This window comes from Scomber japonicus, chromosome 19, assembly GCF_027409825.1.
Source record: "Scomber japonicus isolate fScoJap1 chromosome 19, fScoJap1.pri, whole genome shotgun sequence".
NCBI lineage: Eukaryota > Metazoa > Chordata > Actinopteri > Scombriformes > Scombridae > Scomber > Scomber japonicus.
Window position 1 is genome coordinate 30,344,213 of NC_070596.1, and position 6,602 is coordinate 30,350,814.

A 6,602-nucleotide genomic window follows, 5' to 3' on the forward strand; every position below is an offset into this window, starting at 1 on the left:
ACTTTTATTTACAGTTAAAACATTTCACTGTGTGTTTCAGCTTCTGTCAAACTAACAGAGCTGCAGCCACTTCCTGTCTGAGCTTTTCAAAATAAAATCTTTGTTATTGAGCGCTATCTCATTATTATTATTAAAACATTTTTCCCCTCGATTTTATTAGTTTTGAGATCGTTTGGCCCCTAAATCGTAATCACGATCACATTTAGATTAATTTACCACTTATTATAAAACTCTTAACCTTCCTTCACGTGTTAGAAAATGAGTTGTAATAAACCTTTAAAGTCTGACGTAAGGCTGCTCCGTCATTATCACCATTACTTTTAAACTTTAGCAACATGCTGCATTTATTGGACATTTCTCGTTCATTCGGCTTAATTCATTTTGTCTTTTATCTGCCGCTTAACGCAACGCACAGCAGGAAATGTTTGGGCTGGTTACCATGACGATAGTTCAGACATCACTTCCTGTTTTTTTTTTTTATAATTAGTCAGTAAACTCAGCATCGTCTGACGCAGGCTGGAAACTCTGCACTTTTATTTACAGTTAAAACATTTCACTGTGTGTTTCAGCTTCTGTCAAACTAACAGAGCTGCAGCCACTTCCTGTCTGAGCCTTCAAAATAAAACCTTTGTTATTGAGCGCTATCTCATTATTATTATTATTATTATGGATGGAAATATGCATGTGCAGCTGTTTGCAGACTGTTTCTAAACAACAGAAAATGATAAAAAAAAAAATTAAACTCCTGATTGTATTAGTTGTGAGATGGTTTGAGCTTTATTGTGGCGGTGCCTCTGGTTGTTTCAGCCCTGAGGAGGCAGCAGGATGGAAGTCTGTTCCAGCCGTCTCCGTATGTTGGATATCCTTTCTTCATGATCCCAGACCTCGGGAACCTCTGCAGTCCTTACCTCGCTAACGGGGCGCTCACACCTGGAGCACGCACGGTACGAGCACGCGCACACACACGCACACACACACACACACACACACACACACACACACACACACACACACACACACACACTCAGACAGACTTCATTGTTGTCTGTGATTTGTCTGTCTTGGTTTTTACATGTGATGTTTTTGACCTTTTCACCTGTTTGCAAGTCAAGTTTCTGAACTGAACTGAACACACACACACACACACACACACACACACACACACACACACACACACACACTTCTAACAGTTCATTTCATCCATCAGTGTTTTAATTTGTGACCCAGATGCATCGCACTCATCTTAGGTCTGAGGGATATATTGATATTATATCGATATCAGCTTTTATTTTGGAAATCCTAATATTGTGATATAGCATAGGTGTTTTTTTATATGTGGCATAAGAGTCTCTTCCTGGTTTTAAAGGTATTTTTTTTTTTTGGGAAAAGGTAGAAAGGAGGAATGTTTGGACACAAAAGAAAGTTTCTGTGTTGAGTTTGTTTGTGTGAGTTTGTGTAAAGCAGTGAATGAGGAGCGGTAAACGAAGCTCACGTGTGTGTCTGCTGGCTTCCTGTCAGATGAATGAGTGAACTGTTCAGTCTATTAAAGAGTCAGAGTCAGAGTCAGAGGGGATATCCCAACGTATGTGACTAAATAAACCAGTCTGGTTCAATACAGAGCCAGTGTGTGTTGGGCCAGTGTGTATTGGTTAGTGTGTGTGTGTTGGGTTAGTGTTAGTGTATGTTGGGTCAGTGTGTGTTGGTTAGTGTTAGTGTGTGTTGGTTAGTGTTAGTGTGTGTTGGTTAGTGTTAGTGTGTGTTGGTTAGTGTGTGTTGGGTCTGGTTAGTGTGTGTTGGTTAGTGTGTGTTGGGTTAGTGTGTGTTGGTTAGTGTGTGTTGGGTTAGTGTGTGTTGGTTAGTGTGTGTTGGGTCTGGTTAGTGTGTGTTGGTTAGTGTGTGTTGGTTAGTGTGTGTTGGTTAGTATTAGTGTGTGTTGGTTAGTGTGTGTTGGGTCTGGTTAGTGTGTGTTGGTTAGTGTGTGTTGGTTAGTGTTAGTGTGTGTTGGTTAGTGTGTGTTGGGTCTGGTTAGTGTGTGTTGGGCTAGTGTGTGTTGGGTCAGTGTGTGTTGGGTCAGTGTGTGTTGGGCTAGTGTGTGTTGGGTCAGTGTGTGTTGGGCCAGTGTGTGTTGGTTAGTGTTAGTGTGTGTTGGGCCAGTGTGTGTTGGTTAGTGTTAGTGTGTGTTGGGTTAGTGTGTGTTGGTTAGTGTTAGTGTGTGTTGGTTAGTGTGTGTTGGGTTAGTGTGTGTTGGGTTAGTGTGTGTTGGTTAGTGTTAGTGTGTGTTGGGTGAGTGTGTGTTGGGTGAGTGTGTGTTGGTTAGTGTGTGTTGGGTGAGTGTGTGTTGGTTAGTGTGTGTTGGGTGAGTGTGTGTTGGGTCAGTGTGTGTTGGGTTAGTGTGTGTTGTGTGTTGGGTTAGTGTGTGTTGGGTTAGTGTGTGTTGGGTTAGTGTGTGTTGGTTAGTGTGTGTTGGGCCAGTGTGTGTTGGGGTCCGTGTGTGTTGGGCTAGTGTGTGTTGTGTGTTGGGTTAGTGTGTGTTGGGTCCGTGTGTGTTGGGCTAGTGTGTGTTGTGTGTTGGGTTAGTGTGTGTTTGCCAGTGTGTGTTGGGTTAGTGTGTGTTGTGTGTTGGGTTAGTGTGTGTTGGGTTAGTGTGTGTGTGTTAGTTAGTGTGTGTTGGGTTAGTGTGTGTTGGGTTAGTGTGTGTGTGTTAGTTAGTGTGTGTTGGGTTAGTGTGTGTTGGGTTAGAGTGTGTGTGTTAGTTAGTGTGTGTTTGCCAGTGTGTGTTTTCAGTGTAAATAACAACAGGTGCAGACAGCAGCAGTATTTAATGGAGAGTTTGAACAGCAGAAACGTGACGCCATGAAATTACAGCTTCTAGTGGAAGAAACAGCTGGGACAATATTAGTGACAAAGTCAATGCCTCCGTCTCCTCGTCTCCATGGTAACAGCCGGTTAATGTTGTCCAGCGTTGTTCAGAAACATTCTGCAAAAAGCCGTGTGTGCATATTTCCATCTGTAATAATAATAATAATGAGATAGTGCTCAATAACAAAGGTTTTATTTTGAAAAGCTCAGACAGGAAGCGGCTGCAGCTCCATTAGTTTGACAGAAGCTGAAACACAGTGAAATGTTTTATTCTGAAAAGCTTAGACAGGAAGCGGCTGCAGCTCCGTTAGTTTGACAGAAGCTGAAACACAGTGAAATGTTTTATTTTGAAAGCTTAGACAGGAAGCCGCTGCAGCTCTGTTAGTTTGACAGAAGCTGAAACACAGTGAAATGTTTTATTTTGAAAGCTTAGACAGGAAGCCGCTGCAGCTCTGTTAGTTTGACAGAAGCTGAAACACAGTGAAATGTTTTATTTTGAAAGCTTAGACAGGAAGCCGCTGCAGCTCGGTTAGTTTGACAGAAGCTGAAACACATGGCGAAATGTTTTAACTGTAAATAAAAGCGCAGAGTTTCCAGCCTGCGTCAGACAATGAACTTTATTTTGAAAAGCTCAGACAGGAAGCCGCTGCAGCTCTGTTAGTTTGACAGAAGCTGAAACACAGTGAAATGTTTTAACTGTAAATAAAAGTGCAGAGTTTCCAGCCTGCGTCAGACGATGCTGAGTTTACTGACTAATTATTAAAAACCAGGAAGTGATGTGTGAACTATCGTCATGGTAACCAGCTCAGCTATAATATTTCTGCTCAACTACTAAATGGACACATGTCGTATTAAATCCAAGTTTCAGCTCATCTAACATCACTTATCTTCACAGCAGTGAGTGATTTAAGGCCAGTGCCGCTCTGCGTTGCCGTGGTAACGCGGCGTAAACAGCTCGAGGAAGTCGTCCTGTGATTTGCGATGTGGCTGTTTAGTATCAGTGTGTCGTAAATCATCCGGTGTGTTAACAGAGCCGCTCTCATTGGACGAGAACTGATAGTAAAAGTCCTGCAGTGAACTCTCGCTCGGATTAAATCTGAACTCTGGTAAAAAAAAAAAAAAGAAGAAAAAAGAAAACATGTTTGTCCCGTTTATCATCTCACCGGTCTCAGTCTGAGTCTACTTAAAGGAAGAAGATCGTTAACTCAGCACGGGAAGGAAGGAAAGGAGGGAAGGAAGGAAGTAAGGGAGGAAAGGAGGAAGGATGGAAGGAAGGAAAAGAGGGAGGAAAGAAGGAAGTAAGGGAGGGAAGGAAGAAAGGAAGGGAGGAAGAAGGGAAGGAAGTGAGGGAGGGAGGGAGCGAGGGAAGGAACGATGGAAGAAGGGAAAGGAAGGGAAGCAGGAATGAAGGGAGGAAGGAAGGAGGGAGGGAGGGAGGAAGGAAAGGAAGAAGGAAGGAAAGGAAGGGAGCGAGGAAGGATGAAAGAAGGGAAAGGAAGGAAGGAAAGGAGGGAGGGAGGAAAGAGAGAAGGAAGGAAGGAAGGAAAGAAGGGAGGAAGGAAGGAGGGAGGAAGGAAGGAGGGAGGGAGGAAAGAAGAAACAGACGGGGTCAATTTGACCCGTGAGGACGACAGGAGGGTTAAATGTTTAGTGATCAGGTTTTAGTGATGATGATGATGATGATGATGATGATGATGATGATGATGATGATGATGAAGATGATGAAAGCTGCTGACAGTATAAAGGAGGGTTAGGGTTATGACAGTAGTGATGATGATGATGATGATGATGATGAAGGCTGCTGACAGTATAAAGGAGGGTTAGGGTTATGACAGTAGTGATGATGATGATGATGATGATGATGATGATGATGATGATGATGAAAGCTGCTGACAGTGTAAAGTAGGTTTAGGGTTATGACAGTAGTGATGATGATGATGATGATGATGATGATGAAGGCTGCTGACAGTAGAGGAGGGTTAGGGTTATGACAGTAGTGATGATGATGATGAAGATGATGATGATGATGAAAGCTGCTGACAGTATAAAGGAGGGTTAGGGTTATGACAGTATAAAGGAGGGTTAGGGTTATGACAGTAGTGATGATGATGATGATGATGATGAAGGCTGCTGACAGTATAAAGGAGGGTTAGGGTTATGACAGTAGTGATGATGATGATGATGATGATGATGATGATGATGATGATGAAGGCTGCTGACAGTATAAAGGAGGAAGGCAGCAGCGGTTGAACCTGATATCTGAACCTGTTTGTTTATTTTCTAGCCAGCGTGACGTTCAGGCGCTGAGTGAAAGTCAGTCATCTCGGCGTCTTCCTGGTTTCAGACGGTTGCTCAAACAAAATAAACAACGTTGGTGACTTTAAAAAAAAACACTTTGACTGTTTTCTGACTTTTTATAAACCAAATAAATCTAGAAAATAATAAACCAATAAACCCGAAGCTGAGACTGAAGATGAGAATGATATTAGGGAGATAAAAAAATCAAAAAATGTTTTATTTTGGCAGAAAAAATATAAATAAATGCCTTTTTTTAGGGTTATGACGGTATAAAGTAGGAAGGATAGGAAGGGAGGAAGAAAGGAAGGAAGGAAGGGAGGAAGAAAGGAAGGAAGGAGGGAAGGAAGGAAGGAAAGGAGGGAAGGAAAGTTAAGAAGGAAGGAGGGAGGGAGGAAGGAAGGGAGGAAGCAAGGAAGGAAGGAAGGGAGGAAGAAAGGAAGGAAGGAAGGGAGGAAGAAAGGAAGGAAGGAGGGTAGGAAGGAAGGAAGGAAGGAAGGAAAGGAGGGAAGGAAAGTTAAGAAGGAAGGAGGGAGGGAGGAAGGAGGGAAGGGAAGGAAAGAAAGAGAGAAGGAGGGAGGGAGGAGGGAAAGGTAGGAAGGAAGGAGGGAAGGAAAGAAAGAGAGAAGGAGGGAGGGAGGAGGGAAAGGAAAGAAAGAAGGAAGGTAGGAAGGAAGGAGGGAAGGAAAGAAAGAGAGAAGGAGGGAGGGAGGGAGGGAGGGAGGAAGGAAGGAAGGAGGGTAGGAAGGAAGGAAGGAGGGAAGGCAAGGAAAGAGAGAGAGAAGGAGGGAGGGAGGAGGGAAAGGAAAGAAAGAGAGAAGGAGGGAGGGAGGAAGGAAGGGAGGGAGGATAGGAGGAAGAAAGGAAGGAAGGAAGGAAGGAGGGTAGGAAGGAAGGAAGGAAAGGATTAAGAAGGAAGGAGGGAGGGAGGGAGGAAGGAAGGGAGGGAGGATAGGAGGAAGGGAAGAAGGAAAGGAAAGAAGGAAGGTAGGAAGGAAGGAGGGAGGAAAAGAGGAAGGAAGGAAGGAACAGTCAAAACAGACGGGGTCAATTTGACCCGGGAGGACGACAGGAAGGTTAAAATATGTAATAAGTAACATAATATGATAAATAGACAGTTCTTATATAATGTTTAATAGTCTTTTAACCACTCAAAGCGTCACATTCATCCATTCACACACTGGGAGAAATATAATACTGATATATTATCAATATACAGACAATATATTCACTGATACTGATCTACCTGTGATATCTACTGACTGATATATCATTAAATACTAACAGGAAGTCAGTTTATGTTGCTTAAAACCAGAGACATTATAATAAGAGGAGACACATCACTGAAAAAATCTCCCATTGAAATGCATGCTGGGAAACTACGTAATGCCAAGATGGCCGGTGTTTGCACATGTCCCGCCTCTTCTGGTGCCGTTGCTCCAATCATC

The 6,602-nt window shown here is 43.1% G+C and overlaps 1 protein-coding gene across 1 annotated transcript in view; it reads left to right on the forward strand.

Moving 5' to 3' along the window:
- Positions 1–835: 835 nt before the first annotated feature.
- The window catches only part of LOC128380140 (transcription factor 7-like 1-A), a 31,383-nt gene continuing 25,616 nt past the window's right edge, over positions 836–6,602 (forward strand). The window contains exon 1 of the mRNA XM_053339842.1: positions 836–944. The gene's annotated coding sequence lies outside the window, so the exon portion shown is untranslated. The remainder of the gene's footprint in view (positions 945–6,602) is intronic.